Below are 20403 nucleotides of genomic sequence, written 5' to 3'. Positions count from 1 at the left end.
AAGCACAGTGAAATAAAAATGACTTTCTGAGCCTCTTTCTTGTTTGGATTAGATCAGCATTTTATCTGAGAGGTAATCTCCTCTTAGATTTCAAGTGTAAACAAAAACAAGTAATATGAGGACTATCTACTTTATACCTTCTCCTTTTAAGAATATTAGCATATTAGAAGTGCTAACAAGTCCTACAACCAAAAAACAAACAAACAAACAAACAAAACAAAACTCTTTCAACCTTGCTTGAACAAAGTTTTTTCAAACTTATTTGATCATGTAAACCACTTTGTTTTCCCACAAATCCTGTGTATCATCCTGTAGAGCTAGTGTTGCTGACACGCATTTTGGGGAACAACAAGGAAAATATTTACCAATATCTGTTATAGATTAAGATTACTATAACTTAAAGAAAGAGGGGAACAGACAGGTTGGAGGTGGGAAATGTTTCTTCTCTAATACGTTTTCCTCACAGACTCTGAGCCCAGCTTTGTGTTCCCAGGAGGTAAATCACACATGAAAGACTTGTGGCTTAGGTAAATTCTAGATGAGAGAATTTACTAAAAATACTGTATTATTCACGGCTGGAAAGATGAGGGTGTGAGAGACAGAGTATCTGGCACCAGGATGCTAAGAAAATACCCAGTGACTCTGATGGAGCATGAGACAAGGTCTCACTAGAAAAGTACACCATGAATTGGCTTAGGAGTACAGAGTGAAGACAGAATACATCCAGGCCTCAAATTTACTTACGCTTAATTCTTAGCATAACTATCTGAAGTCAGTGTATTGTCTCAGTTTAACATGTGCTGTTCAAAGTCTGCACAATAGTTAGCCATAGAGCTGGGCTAAAAATCCAGATCTCTGTGCACATAATGTTTATGTCCTCACCATCACACGCTATTTTGAAGAGATGTTGTAGGATATCTTGGGGTCTGAGACAGCTCTTAAGAAGGGTGAGGAAAGGGGAGCTTGGTCAAAGGGGTCATGTTCTAGTGTGTTTCATGTGGGAATTTGTTGTCATCATTGTCAATACTGTTATTTCTAAACCTGAAAAAAGACAAACTACAAAAATAACTTTCTCATTCCCAAGATGACCATGAACAGCAGAGAGTCCAAAGCTATCATGGAACCTGCAGTCTGCAAGCAGATTTGTAGAGCTGTGCCAATTGACAAGAAAAAATATATATTAATTTAAAAAAATAATGTCCTTAGGGACAGACCCAAATGTGGATCTGTACAATGGTGTGTCTGATCTTCAAGGTGCCTGCTAGATCTTTGACATACCCTTGATGCTCTACTGGGATCCCTAAAGCTCATTAATGTCACCAGCCAGCCATAATCAGTATAAAATGAGAGTGTCTGAGATGGCCAAGAATAATCTGAAGCATTCAGTCTGAAACAGCAGCCAGTTGTGGTTGTATAACTCTGCTCCATGGGAGATACATAATCAGCATGCAAAATCGGAAACCCAAATGGCAGCTGAATTGCAGGTTGAACGAAGAAGCTTTCTAGCGACACTGCAACCCATTTCAAGTGGCATGGCAGAGCTGGGAACAAATTGGAAGCATCACTGGTAGACAGAACAATATGGCATGAAGCATCACAGATGGGGTGGCTTTTTGAGTAAAGGTGTCAAACAGACTGTGAGGAAATGAAACAGATTCTTAGATGGTGGCTGCAGAAGAAAATGAAAGGGCAATCTTTGTGTGTCTGCCACGTGGAGAACACTGCTTTGCATTTTCCAGCATCAGCAACACCCATACATCCAGATTGTGAGCACTAACAGGGTAGACTTTTAAAGTTTTCTAAAAATTTGACTCACAAGAAAAATCCTTAAAGAACAGTGAACATTCTATCCTTATAATTTACTATGGCATTTTGTGCTCAGTGCAGTTTAACTTTCAGTAATAGTTATTCTGTTTCACGCTATTGTATTGATCATTTTCATCTCCAAACCACATGGGCTTTTTCTCCCAACCAGAATAAGACAAATGGGATAAGATGAAGGGAGGGGCAGGAGTATCTCAAAATGTCATTATATTGAGATATTTTAAAAATGAAACTAAAGAGGTTTAGCTGGAAGAGAAGATAAAGGCATTTGTTGAAGTGAATTGACCAAAATAGGGACAGAAGGGTCTTCAGATATTTAAAAGATTATCCTGAAAAAGAGGAAGTAGATGGTTCTTGATTTAAAAGACCAGAACATAAAATCAATGGAAAGAAATCATAAAGAAACAAATTTTAGTTCAGTACAATGAAGAACTTTCCAACTACATTTCAATCTTACAGAAGAGTAGATTGCACTGAGATAGTAACAGAGCTGGCAGTGGTCAGTGACCAGAGAGCCATTTGCTTGGAATGATATAGAATAATCGTATTACAGAGTCTGAGGTTAAACTAAATATACTATATTTGCTTGTCTCTTATTCTTCCTACAGAGCTTTAAACTCCTTGAAAATAGGGGTGGGCCGTTCTAAATATTTCTCATCTTCCCAGAGACTAATAGGGAACCTTGAATACAGCAGGCTGTCAAAAACCTATAATTAAATTAATTTCATAACTAATTTCATCTTCAGACTTCTATGAAACAGAGAATTCAAAAGTATCCACTCAATTCAATTCAGATAATTTGGTCCATAAATAACTAATGTAACAGATTTACTCAAACAACAAAATTTTCAGAGCCAGCCATATATACAGCACCCCTCCAGACAATCAGCTTTTTTGTCAACAATTTACTTAAAATATATTCATTGTGAGGGCCAGCATCAGTTGACTGACTATATTTCCCACTCTCCAACCTTAAATAACTATTTACATGAGAAAGTAATTCTGGTAATTGAAAGAGATTCACGACAGTCAAAGTAAAATCAGATCGTCTCCATAGTTTCTAAACTTTAGCTGTTCCTGCAATCCTGTTTAAAAATAAAAATATATCAAATTATCAAGAGATTTCACTTACATTCTTTTAAAGCTTAATATGTGTTTGAATGACCCACTTCCAAATATCATGTTGACCTTTGGAATTTCTGCACTAGAAACTGTCTTTTAAAATATGGCACTGACATTTTTGTCTTAATATGCCTTATTAAGGTCAGTACTACATTTGCTATAATAAATAGTGGAGAATTAAGAGCTCATCAGCACTGCCATATTACAACATTGAATAGATTGAATTATGTGCTTAAGAAGATGAATTGATGACAATTGGCAAACTGGGCTTAAAAAGCTGCTGCCTTGAAAAATATTTCAGAGGAAAAGTGTTTTCATGAATATATTTCCCTCCTTCAGCATATTTTATTTTGATAAAATACACTCATAAATTGGGGTCTTCTTTTAAAGATTCATATTTCAACTTTATCATTTAACAACCATCTAATGAGCTCACAGGGATCCTTGCCGTAGCTGTGGATTTTGAAGTACCGTCTGCAAAAACCCATTGTTTTGAGTGCTCATTGAAAATATGAGTTGTTCTTCGAACCCGAAGGAGTAATCAAGTTGCTGTCTGTCTTTTTTTAACTGAAGAAATATTGAAATAATGAGGAAGTATGCTTCGTGAGTAGTATGGAGGTGTACTCAGAGCTATTTAAAATATCCTTTGTGTAAAATGAAACATCAATCTAATTCCAAGTGTGGAGAGCCAGCACGGCAAATCCAAAGTAGCTGCAAGGCAGTTTACATTGTATCTTACCAATGTTCAATTTAAGAAAAGATTGAAGAACATCAGGCTGCTATAAAAACAATTTACGCAGAATAAATTTGGTACTCGTCAACTGTTTTTCAAAGGAAGCAGCTCTCCAGCAGAGCCAGGGTGTCATGCAACATGGCTTACAGGCACTTGAATAGAATGATTATTAGGCATAAAATGAGTTCAAAAATAGATGTACAAAAGTATTAAATGATTGAAACGAGAGCACTAGCTGCCATCCAAATGGCATTTAAATTGTGTTAATTGAGACAAGGTAGTAGGAAAAGTATTAAACTTACAGGAATTTACAGACCTTTTTTTCTGTCAGATTTCTATTACAGCAGCCTACAAAATAATAGGTTAAGGAAAATTGGTCAACATCTATGAGTTATGCTTGTCCATCCTCTTTGTGATGCATTTCATGATTTTCAGGGCAGTTGTAAGGTCAGGAAGAACAGGGAAGTCTGGGATGTGGGTAGGGGTATAAAAAAGTAAATGAAATTATCCCTAATGCTAGAATGTATTTTAAGAATGTAAAGGGAGTGGAAATTCAAAGATAAATTGATTACAGAGAATGAAAAGAGTGGTATTGTGGAGCATATGGAACTGAAGATAGGTCTCTGAAGTAGTATAGAGTTCAGTAGAAGTAGAGAACATAAAACGGACTTCACTGACAGGAAAACTCAATAGTTCAGAGCAAGGGCTATGAGATTAGAATGCCTGGCTACGGTTCTGTCACTTCCTGAATTTATCTCCTTGAGCAAGTTACTTAACCTCCTTGAGCTTCAGTTTTCACATCTGTAAAATGGGATCAGTTTCATTTGATTGAGATGCCTCTTTGAGCTGGTTCAAGAAGGAAATGAGAGGATACAAGTATATTAGTTCATTTTGCTTTGCTATAAAGGAATACCTGAGGCTGGGTAATTTATCAAGAAAATAGGTTTATTTGGCTCAAAGTTCTGTACATTGTACAAGCGTGGCAGCAACATCTGCTCAGCTTCTGGTGAGGTCTCAGGAAACTTCCACTCATGTCAGAAGGCGAAGGCAGAGCTGGTGTGTTACATGGCGAGAGAGGGAGCAAGAGAGAGAGAGAGAGAGGAGGTACCAGACTCTTTCTAAAAATCAGATCGTGCAGTAGCAGAAAACTCACTCACTACCACAGGGAGGGCACCAACTCATTCATGATGGATCTGCCCCTATGACCCAAACACCTCCCACCAGGCCCCATCTCCATCATTGGGGATCACATTTCAACATGAGATTTAGAGGGGACAAGTATTCAAACCATAACAACAGGTACAGCTTTTAGAGCACTGCTTGACATATCATAAATAATAATGTTAGCTATTGCTATCAATATAATCACCTTTTTCATCAGCATTATCTGGCTTGAAATTCCTATTATTAATTTTCCTTAACTTCATTTTTTGCCTCCGTGACCTCATTTTTTTTACCTCCAATATAAGGAAATGGGACTTCATGTACATTTCTTTTCACAAAAAAAGTAAAAGAAAGGATCTTGATTTGTTGAGAAATAAAATATAGACTTTAAAAATGTAGTTGCTTTAAATAAATTATTATGTCAAATTCTCCCTTTTCCTTCTCTGGACCTGTGAACAGAAGCCAAACATTTCCTGCTCTTTTTAATTAGTAAAAAGTCTAATCCAGTTTAAAAATCAAATCTCTTTTATACCTCAGAGCTCTCTTCTTCCCCCATCATTGATTAGACTCTTGACTGGAGGGGATGGGAATGGAGAATTGAATGTGGTTGTTCTTACTATGTCTCTCTTGTCTCCTTTCTAGCTTCTCTAGTTTTGGAGGAGGTTTGAGGGACAAACATCTCTTTTCTTAACTAAATGAATCCACAGCTACTGCTTATCGGTTGTTGCCACTTTTTTGACCAACACTGATGGAGCATCAATGTTTTGTGTGTAGCTGGTATCAAAATGTTGATTCTCTTGTGGGATGCATGTGTAAGTTCTTTGGAGGGGCCTTGCTATTGCATGATTTACTGTCATGGGAGATCTTGTTCTGGCTAAACCTCTTCTAGTCTCTCCCTTGCCTTAATTCTTGACATCCTTAATTCTTGACATCCATGGTTGTTCCCACAGCCTCTTACTGCTTGAATTCTCATGCATGTTGAACAGCCTTGTTGGGTAAGCCTTCCATCTGCCCTAGTAGTTTCTTGCTGAAGGGGAAATTTCCATGGCCAAACATAAAATAGTAGGCTGTTTCTCATATTTTCCCTAAACCCTGCCATCTCTTTCCAGTTCCCTTTAAGACTACATGGACAGAGGAGCAAATCTGGAAATGTTGTGCCTACACATACATCTAACAAGGAGATGAAAAGCCAATTGTCCCTTCTTGCATATATTCTCAACTCTGAGTGATTTTTCTGTGAAGCTATTTTTTTTACTGATCTTGGAGGAAGAACACCCCTCACTTCCTACCCAACACCCTTCCTTTACCTTTGCAGTCCTCTACCTGTATGTGAATGTGAAAAGGAAGAAGAGTGGCACAGGATGGCGATGAAGGTAGATGACTGGCTCTGCTGCCTTAGGAAGCTTTTCAAGGAGTGTCTGGTTGGTGGGCTTCTTCAGAATGTCCAGTTCTTTTTCTTACTTTGGGACCTACCTGAAATTCCAGGATAACATGAAAAGACCTCCTGAGCATCCTGTAACAAATAGGTGGTACTCACTAATCATGTGAATTGGTAGATACTTTATGTCTGTGTTGCTAAATTCTACTCGCTTTTCAAATTTCAGTTCAAATGGCATCTGTTCAAAGAACCTGACTCCCTGTAGTTGAAAATATAATTTGTGATATCTAAATTGTCATGGTCCTTTATTCATAACACTGTAGTAATATTATATATTCCTGTGTTTTATAATTATAACTTACCTTTATATGTTTTATCATTTTAGATGATAAGATTATTAAAAAGATTATTTAAGAATAGAATGGGAAAAAAACTTAAAAATAAAGTTTACACAGGAATCATCTTCCTTATTTCTCATAGTACCACTGAAACTCTTACAATGAAATTATTATTTTTTAAAAATTTACTTTTTAAATTGACAAATAATAATTACACACATTATGGGGTACATAGTGATGTTTCAATATATTCAATATATATTTATAAAACCAGGGTGATTAACATACCCATCATCTCAAACACTTATTCCTTTGTGTTGGGAACATTGAATATCCTTGCTTCTAGCTATCTGAAAATACATGATATGTTAATGTTAACTATAGTCATCCTACAATGCTTGAGAACACTAGATTTATTCTTCGTATTTAGCTTTAAAGTTGTATCCTTCAACAAATATATCCCGATTTCCTACTTTCTGCTTACCATTCCCAGTCTCTAGTAACCTGTTTTACTCTTCTATGAGATCAACTTTTTTGGCTATTGCATGTGAATGAGAAAGTATGGTCTTTAACTTTCTGTTTCTGACTTATTTCACTTAACATAATGTCCTTCAGGCTCTTCCATATTGCCATGAATGACACGATATCACTTTTATGGCTGAAGAATATTTTGTTGTGTATATATACAACACTTTCTTTATCCATTAATCTCATGTTGGACACTTGGGTTGATTCTATATCTTGGTTTTGGTAAATAGTGCTGCAATAAACATGGTGGTTCAGATCTCTCTTTGGTATATTGGTTTCCTTGGTATACTGATTTCCTCTCCTTTGGATAATATCCAGTAGCATAATTGCTGGATCATATGATAATTCTATTTGAAGTTTTTTGAGGAACCTTCATAATAGCTACACTAGTTTACATTCCCACCAACAGTGTATACCAGTTCCCTTTTCACCGCAATCTTACCAGCATTTGTTAATTTTTGACTTTTTATAGTAGCCATTCTATCTGGGGTGAGATAATATCTCATTGTGGTTTTGATTAGCATTTGCCTGATGATTATTGATGTTAAGCACTTTTTAAACATATTTGCTGGCCATTTGTTGGTCTTCTTTTGAGAAATGTCTGTTTTGATCATTTGGTCGTTTTTTAATTGATTTTTTTTTTTTTTTCTGTTGAGATGTTTGAGTTTCTTATATATTCTGGATATTTACTCCTGATGTATAAATACTTTGGAAATATTTTCTTATTCTGTAGATTGTCTTTTCACTTTGTTGACAGTCTCTTCAATAAATGGTACTCGGAAAACTGGATATCTATATGCAGAATAATGAAATTAGACCCCGATCTCTCATCATATACAAAAATAAAATTAAATCAAATTAAAGACAAATCTAAGACCCCAAACTATGAAACTACTACAAGAAAACACTGGGGAAACTCTCCAGGACATCAGTCTGGGCAAAGGTTTCTTGAGTAATATCCCACAAGTACAGGCAATCAAAGCAAAAAGGGACAAATGGGATTACATTAAGTTAAAAAGCTTCTGCATAGTATTCCATGGTGTATATGTGCCATATTTTCTTTACCTAGTCTGTCATTGATGGGCATTTAGGTAGATTTCATGTCTTTGCTATTGTGAATAGCATTGCAGTGATCATATGTGTACATGTGTCTTTATAATAGAATGATTTATATTCCTTTGGGTGTATACCTAGTAATGGAATTGCTGTGTCGAATGATATTTCTGTCTTTAGGTCTTTGAGGAATCACCACATTGTCTTCTGCAATGGTTGAATTAATTTACACTCCCATCAACAGCATATAAGTGTTCGTTTTTCTCCACAACCTCATCAGCATCTGTTATTTTTTGACTTTTTAATAATAACCATTCTGACTGGTGTGAGATGGTATCTCATTGTGGTTTTGGTTAGCATTTCTCTAATGATCAGTGATGTTGACCTTTCTTTTCATGATGGTTGGCTGCATGTATGTCTTCCTTTGAAAAGTGTCTGTTCACATCTTTTGCCCACTGTTTATAAGATTGTGTGTGTGTGTGTTTTGTTTTTTTTTTTTTTTTGTAAATTTAAGTTCCTTATAGATGCTGCATATTAGACCTTTATTGGATACATAGTTGGCAAGAATTTTTTCCCATTCTGTAGGTTGTCTGTATACACCATGGAATACTATGCCCCCATAAAAAAAGATCATGTCCTTTGCAGGACATGGATGGAACTGGAGGCCATTATCCTTAGCAAACTAACAAAGAAACAGAAAACCAAATACTGCATGGTTTGTTTTTTAAGTTTGGCTTATAAATGGGAGCTAAATGATGAGAACACATGGACACATAAAGGGGAGCAACACATACCAGGGCCTATCAGATGGTGAAGGATGAGAGAAGGGAGAGGATCAGGAAAAATGGCTACTAGGCTTAATATAGGGGTGAGGGAATAATCTGTAAAACAAACCCCTATGACATAAGTTTACCTTTGTAACAAATCTGCATGTATACCCCTGAACTTAAAAGTTAAATAAATAAATAAGCCAAAAAAACAAAAAACAAAAAAAACAAAAAGGCTTCTGCACAGCAAAAGAAACAATCGACATAGTGAAGAGGCAACCTATATTTTCCAACTACCTGTCTGACAAGCGATGAATAACCAGAATATATAAGAAACTCAAACAACTCTACAGGAAAAAAAAATCTAATAATCCATTTTTAAAATAGTCAAAAGATCTGAATAGACATTTCTCAGAAGAAGTCATACAAATGGCAAACAGACATATGAAAAGGTGCTCAACATCACTGATCAGCAGAGAAATGCACATGAAAGCTACGATGATATTATTTCACCCCAAAATGGCTTTTACCCAAAGGTTAGGCAATACCAAATGCTGGCGAGGATGTGGAGTAAAGGGAACACTCATTCACTGTTGGTGGGAATGTAAATTAGTACTGCCACTAAGGAGAACCATTTGGAGATTCCTCAAAAAACTAAAATAGAGCTACCATAAGATTCTGCAATCCCACTATTAGGTATATACTCAAATGAAAGGAAGCCAATATATTGCAGAGCTATCTGCACTTCCATGTTTATTGAAGCACTTCCATAATAGCCAAGATTTGGAAGCAACCTAAGTGTTCATCAGTAGATGAATGAATAAGGAAAATGTGGTACATACACACAACCAGAGCACTATTCAGCCATAAAAAGAATGAGATCCTGTCATTTGCAGAAACATGGATTAACTTGGAGTCATTTTGTTACATGAAATAAGCCCGGCACCGAAAGACAAACTTCACATGTTCTCACTTATTGGTGGAAGTTAAAAATTAAAATAATTGAACTCAAGGAGATAAGAGTAGAAGGATGGTTACCAAAAGCTGGGAAATATAGTGGGATGGGGAGGAGAGAAGAAGGGATAGTTAATGGGTACAAGAAAATAGAAAGAATGAATAAAGAACTAGTATATGCCAGCACATCAGGCTGACTATAGTAAAAAAAAATAATTATACATTTTCTAATAACAAGAGTATAATTGGATTGTTTATAACACAAAGGATAAATATTTGAGGTGATGGATATCCCATTTACCCTGATGTGATTATTACACATTCCATGCCTGTATCAAAATATCTCATGTAACCCATAAATATATATATAACTACTATGTATCCACAAAAATAAAAAATAAAATAGAAAAACAGAGATGGAAAATGTTTTTGAAATAATAAAGAATACAAACTCTAATAAATATGATTGAAATTAGTAACAAGCATAAGCACTTCAACAAAAATTGGAAGGAAAAATGAATTTAATAAGAGCTGTGTTATTTGTGTGCTATTGTAGTTTACTTTAAAACTTAAATGCAGTCATGTGCTGCATAGCGACATTCCGGTCAACGATAGAATGTGTAGACAACAGTGGCCCCGTAAGATCATAAAGGAGCTGAAAAATTCCTGCTGATTAGTGATATCTTGATGATTCTGACCCTGTCTAGGCTTAGGATAATGTGTGTATTTGTGTCTTCATTTTTAGCAAAAATATTTAAAAACTAAAAAAACAAAAATTAAAAAATAAAACAGGCAAAAATCTTCAGAATAAGGATATAAAGAAAAGGAATTTTGTACAACTGTACAATATGTTTTTGTTTTAAGCTAAGTATTGTTATAAAAGATTTAAAAAGTTTAAAAATTTAAAAGTTTATTAAGTAAAAAAGTTACAGTAAGCCAAGTTTATTATTGAGGAAAGAATTTGTAAATAAATTTCGTGTAGCCTAAGTGCACAGTGATTATAAAGTCTACAGTAATAGCATTGTCCTCGGCCTTCACATTTACTCATAACTCACTCACTGAGTCACTCAGAGCAACATCCAGTTCTGCAAGCTCCATCCATGGTAAGTGCTCTATACAGATGTACCATTTAAACATTTTTATACCATATTTTTACTGTACCTTTTCCATGTTCAGATATGTTTTGGTACAGAAATGCTTACCATTGTGTTGCAATTGCCTACAGCATTCAGCACAATAACATGCTGTACAGGTTTGTAGCCTAGGAGCGATAGGCTATACTTTATAGCTTAGGTACGTAGTAGGCTATAGCATTCAAGTTTATGTAAATACAGTCTATGATGTTTCCACAACAAAATCACCTAATGACACATTTCTCAGAATGTATCCCCACCATTAAGTGACACATGATCCTATGTTTAAGACACATATTAATGAATAAAAGAATCTTTTGCATAACACCACAGGAGAAAGAAGTTTCTTTCTGTATGTTAATAATCAGATTATGCCCAGCTTTGTCAGTAGCTAAAAGGCCTCCATATATTTTCCTCCTGAATTATTGTAATCCCCAGCTCTGTACCTTCTCTTTTAAAGAAGTGTCACTTTTACTTGAATCATATTGTCATTTTTACTTAGATCTCTATTTACCTGTCTACCTAAGCAGAAATGTCAAGTGACCTTGAGAAGTAATCAATGAGAAGTTGTCTAACAGAGAACATTTTAATTCTGTCAATCCATAGACACTAAGGGCTGTCATGGTATCCATTTGAATTTATTTCTTATATTTTATCCTCAAGTTTTTTTCCACTGGTCTAAAACTGTGAGTTCTCCCAGAAGATAAGAATTAATAAATTTAAGAGTTGGACTGGTGGATCCCTCGTCAACTGTTAAATAAATTAAAGCTGTAAAACAAATTAAAAACAAATTGCTAAGTGTTCAGCCACTTCCACTGCTACCCAGTTTAGTATTTTTTTAAACGTACACCTTTGTTTCATTTTCTCTAAAATACTAAAGTCACAATTGTGGAAATAGAAGTACATATGTAAACCTTCCCCTTGGAACTCATTTTAGTATGCTGACCTGTGGAAAACACAATACTGCAGTATTTCCAAACCCTCACTAAAACCTCATGCTTTTAGTGATTTGTACTGATAAGATCAGAATTAAACCTTCTTCTGGAACACTTTGTGATCAAGAGCCTATGTACTCATTTGCAGCTTGATGACAATATGTTGTCATAAATCAGTAATCAATTAAGATGTCTGCCTAAGAATCAAATCTACATACTTGTCGTTATCTTAGACCAAACTCACTTGCCACAATCACCAAATTTCAATGTCTTTTGTCTTAAATATATCCTCAGGTATAGTATAATTTTTAAAAAATTACCACTTCTAATTAGACAAGAATCATCTCAATTGTATTCCTCCTAACTGAAATACTTTACAGCACACTAAACCCTTGAGGTCTCATATTATTGTTTTGGGGGGGAGTTTATTATAATAGGGAATTTACTTTTGTAAAACAAATCCCACGTTGGAATATTATGTTTTTACAATGCTACCTTCAGTTACCTTCTCCCCAGTGGCAAACTAACAAATTAGATAGGATGATATTCCAAGTTAGATTGGCTTACTGTTAAAACTAGTGGTCATCTCATAAAAGCAGTGCCTCTGTTAGGAAAAAGAAAATAATTTTGAATGCATGAATACATACAGATTTCATTTATCTCTTGGTCCTTATTATATAGTGATATTCATGGATATCAGCAACTATGTAATGTCAGTTTATTCTGCTTCTTTCCCTCTCATAAACTGAAATGCTCTAACATGGCCAAAACAGCATTAGGTCTTCCACTTTACATGCATTAGTCATGTAGGAAGTTAATCATCTGACTATAAATGAAAGCTTGCACCATTTTCAATAAGGCAATATTTACTTTCTTTTTATCCTAAGAGACAGAAAGCCTAATTAGTGGAGGAAATTAACATTGACACTCCTTGAGATGGTCTATTTTTAAGCAAAATGTTTTCTGTTGTAACTTCTCGGAGCAGAAATGTCCACCTTTTAATGATAAGGTAGTAAATGCACCCCTCACTTAAGACCTTCTGAGCAGGGAGGAGGTTATGATTCATGAGCGAAAAGAGAAGAAATTCACATTTCTCTTTCACACTCACAGTTAGTACTGTAATCTTCTCCCCATATTTCATTGTAATTTAGAAAGAGGTGGAGGGAGGGCCTGACAGTTTCCAGTTTTGATTCCCTTTCTTTCTTGGACCCCCAATTTGAAATTCTGGAAAGCCCTGGGCAAAGAAGATTGTCAACCACTGTTAGCATGAAAATGACTATCTAGCTTGCTTATTGCCTATAGACTGAACCCATGGGACAATACCTATATCCACACTGCAGTTTTACTTGTAAGTCACTGAATAGCAAGAAGTTGATCAAGAGATTCAAACTCTATTAGCAATAAGTTGGAAAACTGCTGGGTAATTATGTTTTAAAAATTCTCTTATAGATGTAAGACATCACTAGAATTTAAGATCATACTTTTCTAGTAGAAAAGAATACTAAAAATGATTCATGACAATAGTAGTGAATAGACTATTTGAAAGATTTTCCATTCTAAAATGTCTAAGCGTAAACCTTTACCTTGCTTCTTTAGACCAAATCCATTAAAATGACAGAAGAATAAATCTGTGGTAATACAGAAATGCTGCTGTCAAGAAACCTAACCTGGAAAAAATCCTGGAAAGTAGAAAACAAGTTGTAACAGATCAACCGTGAAACCCAACATAGTTGAAGAGAAAGAGAGGATCTCTGCAAAAGTGAATTTTCCAGCAGAACCAAAGAGTAACCTCAAGATCAAGAATCATGGATCTTGAAGTAGCAGTGAGCCATCTACCAGTAGACATCATAATTCATTTAAAGACTGTAGAATATTTTTTTAGTCTTCCCAATCTTAGTTTCTGGTTCCAATGTTTGCTGCCAAAAGTAAGCCATGACTAGAGCTCTCTAAATAGTAACATTGGCTGAAATACATTCTCAGAATTAACAGTGAGAATCTGAAGAAAAGCAGGCAATCACCAGGATGAGCAAGGCACCAGCAAGAGGGCAAACTCTCTGGGCCTCAAAAAACCAGCAACATTTTTGGTACCCACAAACTGGAGACAGCACTTTCTGTGACATTCCTTATCAGGGGAGTAGAGATTTTCATTTATGTTAGAAAGATTATATGCAGTTAACAGCATTGTAAATATGACTATACTAAAGATTACCAAGAATTTGAGGAAAATCAACACCATTCTGAACAAACCAACTACTCACCAATGAAAATGTTGATGCCAAAGGTATAAGAAAACTTTAAAATTAGTAATGTTAATAACCTCAGAAAAATTCAAAGGAATAAAATATCCATAAAATAAAAACATGCAGTCATGAAAAAGGAAGTAATTAAGTCCTTGTAATTAAAAGTATGAAGATGAAAAGTTTTAAAAAACTCAGTAGCTGGGCTGAATTACAGGATGTTTCTTGCTATTTTCCTATTGTCTTTCATGTTGAATAAAGTTTCATCTTAAGGCTATAAATGGTGGTTCTTCAACCAGTTCCAGGCTCTTTCCTCATAGTCAAAAGACAAGTGCAGCTGTCACAGGTCTCAGATTCTTTCCACAAATATCAAGCAACAATCAGGGATCTCTTCAGGTAGCTGCCGCATAACCACAAGGGTTCGTTCTTTCGTAAGCCTGAGCCATTCAGGACCCTGTCTTACCATGGTGATAGGAGTAGCGTCAAGCTCACCCAAAAAATCTTAAAGGAGAATGGTAGCAAGGTGAATTCCCCATGGAAAATCAGTTGGTAGGAAAATCGTGAATGGATACGGTGAGTCAATCAACTACACAAATCAGTTAAAAAAAATCAGAATATAGATGATCTGAAAATTAACATGGTTAATTTTAACAGTCATATTTATTTTTTCAAAACAATATATTTTTAAGTCAAATTATGTTCAAGACCTTGGGTCTTGTGAACTTTATCGAGTTGAGAAACTGACAATAATATTTTGTCATTAATTTACAGTACCAAAAATTATATTTAGTTATACATTTTTGAAGTACATAATGAAGAATAATGTTGGTATCAGCCCCATGGAAACACAATGTTTTCAAAATCTCAAATCTGTTAGCTAGATATGCCAATAGTCACTGATTTTTTTCTTTTTTAAAGATTTAAAAATTTGTGCTAGTCATGTTGCACTAAAATTGGGAATATTACAATGTTAGTGCATAAATCTGGCCAAGGCTAATTTCCTCTTATAAGCGAGAATCCTCAGTATGAACCAAAAGTGCCTCATGGCCAGTAATCATATCCATACAAGGAAAAGAAAATGATATATTTAACAGGTGATTTTAGCAGTGTGTGGTTCCTTCATGATGAGGTTAAGGCCGTTTCATAGATGGATGAATATCATTTTGAAGGTCACTGATCAGCGATAAACAATTCAATGCATCTCCAAATCATAAAACAGAGAGTTGCTTGACCAATATTACATTGCTTCTTCTAATTACTGTCCCTCCCATCCCCTGCTACAGCCACATTTCAGCTTATTCACAATGAAGAATGTTGATGTAGTTTCAACCCTAGTGAAGAGCTCTAGGTGTTTAAAACACAGCATATTTTTCTTTCTCTATGATAGTTTTAGGAACAAATTGGCATAAGTAAAGGTTAAACATAAGTTTCTTTTATGATGACCAGTAGGAAATGAGGACAAAAATTTGGTCTTTGGAAAACTGAGAATTTAATATTCTCAGTTAAGCTTCTGTTAAGCTTTGACTATATATTTGAGTAAGAAAATATTCTAAAATATCATTTTAATTTCCTCTCCAAGTAGTATTTTGGCAAGTACTCAGAATGCAAGGTTTTGCAAGAATTTCTCAAATGGTGTGATTTTTGTCTAACGATTAAGAGAACTATATTAAACAAACTTTGACAGGCTTTAGAGATTGCTGGTATGTCTTATCACCATTTACTCTTAGGCACTACAGTGAATTACACTTTATGGAAAAAAATCTGGTCAGTAAAATAATCAAAAATAAGTTTTGTGATTTTTATTCAAATAATAATGTAACATTCAGTTCTCAATGTTTATGAATATAAACATATCGAGAAATTTTGATTCTATCTTTCGTAATATACAGTACAGGGATCTAGATTGGAATTGATCACCATTTTTTTGGCAAAGATCTTCTAGAAGCTGTCACTTTCTCACTTGTAGATCAATAAATGTGTGTGTTAACTAGTGGATGTGGAAAGTTCTAGACACTTAGGTATGTCTGAAATTCAATACTTGTAAATTGATTTCGACTATACCTATCACTGTGTCATAATACCCTATATCAACTTATGTCACTAGAGAATGGCTTCAAATAACCCAACTTTGACAGTGTCCCCATTTCTATCATGCTGAGGCATGATGTTTGTTAATTCAAGTTACAGATGAAAAATGAGATATAAAAGAGTGCATGTTTTGAGATTCAATATTGTTAGAAAAACCAAAGTTTACCTTTTATATTAGAGGGTAATTTAGATTTAGTGAAGAGCAGATGTAATTACACAGCTAGATCAGTTTTCACAAAGGAGCAACCCAAACCCTTATCAAGACATAAAACATTTCCACAATGCCAGGTCCTTTCCCAATCTATTTAATCACTCTCTATCTTTCCACAGGTCCTTTCCCAATCTATTTCATCACTCTCTATCTTGCTTATTTGATCTGTTTATCTACCATTAGCCAATGCCTCACAGTCTAAATTATTTAGATTTATATTGTCTTGGAGTTAGGTAGTGTACCTTCTCCAAATTAGTTCTTACCTTTAAATACTTTCAGGCAATGGTAGGCCCTTTGCATTTTGTTTTAAATATTCTAATAACTTTTCAAAATGCCATTTAAAAAAACTTTCTGAGAATTTGACCGTGATTGCACTTACTGTATAGCTCAGTTTGGGGAGAATTGACTTTCTAGCAATATTGAATGTTCCAAGCAGAAACATGGCATACCTTTCCATTTATTTAGGCCTTATGAAGTTGCTTTCAGCAATGTCTTATATTTTTCAGCAAAAGAACTTACATATCTCTTAAATGCATTATTAAATATTTTATTTTTTCATTGTAAATGATATTTTTAAAAATTTCAAGTTGTTCAGGAAGAGCGTGTAGAAACACAGTTGAATTTTGTGCATTGTTTTTGTTTAAACAGCAAATAAGTATTCCCTTTTTTCCACATCCTTGCCAACATCTGTTGTTTTTGGCTTTTTAATAAAAGCCATTCGGAGTGGTATAAAATGGTATCTCATTTTTTTAATTAGCATTTATCTGATTATTAGTGATGTTGACTTTTTTTTTCATGTTTGTTGGATACTTGCATGTCTTCTTCTGAAAAACATGTGATCATGTCCTTTGCCTTTTTTTTAAAATGGGGATTTTTTTTTTTTTTTCTTGTTGAGCTGCTTGAGTTTCTCATAGATTCTGGATATTGGTCATTTGTCTGATGTATAGTTTGCAAATATTTTTTCCCATTTTGTAGGTTTCCTGTTTTCTATGTTGTTAGTGTCCTTTGCTGTGCAGAAACATTTTTGGTTTAATTAAATCCCATTTGCTTATTTGTGTGTGTGTGTGTATGTATATGTATATACACACACACCTTGGAATACTACTCAGCCATAACAAAAAATGAAATTATATCCTTTGCAGCAACATGGATGGAATGGAGGTCATTATCCTAATTGAAATAACTTAGAAACAGAAAGTCAAATAGTACATTTGCTTGTTTATAAGTGGAAACTAAACACTAACGATAGGTACACATGGACATACAGAGTGGTACAATAGGCATTAGAGATAATACGTGGGAGACTGGGAAGGGGATGAGAGTTGAAAAACTATCTACTGGGTATAGTGTTCACTGGGTGATGGGTGTACTAAAAGCCTCTACTTCACCACTACACACTACATGCATATAAGAAGCCTGCATTTATACTTATTATATATATAGAATGTTTTTTAAAGGTGAAAAAAATCAGCCACATTTCTTCATGGCCACAATTCAGGTACTTCAGTGGTCTCTGTCAGTGAAAAGAGCTTAATATTTTCTAAATAATATAATATCATCAGGTACTCTATTACTTCATTTACATTTTATCAATAAGTCATTATATAAAACACTAAAAGAGAAGACAAAACAGTAAGTTACTTATGGGATCATGTTATATGCAATCTGTTACTCTACCTCCACCTTTTTAACAGGAAACTGTTCATCTAAATTGGATATTTCCTTTTTTAGTCAGCAAAGTAATCAGAATTCATGTCAGCATACCTGTACAAGATGCAATTTAAATTGAAACAACAAATAACATAATCTTGAGAAGCTGAAATCCTTTAATTTTTCAGAATTTTTTTCTGTTAACATAGTTCACTGTATTATGGTGTATTATTGAGAATCAAAACACCAACCTGTCATACTGTTTTTCGTTTTTATATTTATAATATAATGCATCTTCTAATTTTGAATATAATCTTGAATATACTCCAAATATGAGAAAAAATACTTAGGGATAGCAATAATCATGACTAAAATTTAGTCATGTAAATTCAGAAAACTTATTCTGAAATGATGTAAACATGTATACATTAAGCCACACTGTTTTTACCTCTGAAAAATCTCCTGATAAATACCACTGGCCAAGGGTAGCAATTCATAACTTCATTCCTATTTGCAAGTCATGACATATACCACATTAAGCAGACTATGCACATATATATATATATAAAGCAGACTGTTAAAAATAATAATCAACATGTCCATTGCTGCTCTTAAGAAGTGTTCTCAGATGTAATTTTGACTAAAAAGAATTCAATTCATATTCTATATGCACCCATAGCAAAAAGTGCTGAAGTATGTGAGGTATACACACACACACACACACACACACACACACACCCTTATTACATACACCTAATTTAAAATGTATATCTAATTATTGATGGATTAATAAAGAAATATTTCTCTATGATACAACTTATAGAATTGGTTATGCCAAAAGTATTTAAGGAAATAAGAAAACTAAGGTGCAGTGGTACAATTTCTTGGTAGTTTTTTGGGAAGAAAGGCTGTGGTAGAAGTCTCCTGACTATCACATTGTATCCCCAGAGAGCACTACTATATTCCTAAAGTGTTTAAATTAAAAATGCATTCCTAAAAAGTGCATTTTTTTCCCTAAAATAAAGCCCTTAAAAATTTTTAAATAACCATGTCTGAACAAAATTAAGTTACATCTTGAGTTTATATAAGCTATCACATCTTGCTTCTATTGAGTCTTACATTGTCCAAGAATTATTAGTCCAGTTCACATGGAAAAAGACATTTTTATTTACTTGGATTCAAAAGATCCTTTAATGTTATAAACAAATAACACACTCAAAAATAAAGCTTAATATGCAGATTTGATAGTCCTAGCCATTTTTCCCTTTAACTTTAATATTAATTGCTTTCTGAATGTATCATTACTTTTAAGATAGAAACGTATAATTTCAAATATTTAGACACAGGAGACACATTCATCTTATGTGCTTCCACAGATATAAATTAGATATATGCTTACCGTAACAGGTTGTAATTGCCATTTTATTTGTCTAACAACTCAAGAGACTACAAGTTCTGTGGAGAAAAAGATCATAACTCTTCTAATCACTATTGTAGCTACAGTGCTGGTGTTATATAGCTGGTGTATAACTGGTGATCAATATAATTTTGTTGAGTTTTTATTCATTCATTAAACAAATACTTATCAGACACCTTCTATGAGCAGTATGCTTGGCAGTAAAGATTCTGACATGAACATAACTGAGAAGTTTAAACTCACAGGAAAAATAAAATACAGTGTAGCAAGTGTAATGATAAAAAGCACATTATTTATCAAAGTAATGAAGAAGAAAGAGGACTTAATTATTTCTCGCATAATTTGTGAAAGACGCCTGAAAGAGGTCACACCTGAGCCAGATTTTCAAAGAAGAATGGGCTTTTGCCAGGAAGATCAGTGGGGAAATTTGACAAAATTCTAAATAAATGGTGCAGTATTTGAAAAGGCAACTGGATATGATGATAAAAATTGACAAAACCCATATCCCTAAAACATAAAATAAATTAGTTCTTAAAATATGTGGCAGTTCTTACTCCACAAAGAGTGAATTACCACTCCAAAAATTTCATCAACATTGCCTTCATACTGCTATTGCTTGAACCTATGTTCCCATAGAATTTTATATTATCACGATTAGAACTCCATTCTAATTTAATCAGTATGTCCCACTTATCAGCATAAGATAAAGAATTAAGTCACTTTCCTTTTATTCAAATTAAATGATTCTGAGGTTCTAGTCTATCTCTTCAGAATCTTCTCCTTATTGATTGCTTTAAGCCCCTCAGGGACAGTTTGCTTTTCTTTTGTTTAATTTTCTTTCTTTTTCTTTTATATATATATACATATATAT

The sequence above is a fragment of the Mandrillus leucophaeus genome, unplaced genomic scaffold, assembly GCF_000951045.1.
Source record: "Mandrillus leucophaeus isolate KB7577 unplaced genomic scaffold, Mleu.le_1.0 Scaffold754, whole genome shotgun sequence".
Taxonomy (NCBI): Eukaryota; Metazoa; Chordata; class Mammalia; order Primates; family Cercopithecidae; genus Mandrillus; species Mandrillus leucophaeus.
This window is presented reverse-complemented; position numbering follows the sequence as displayed.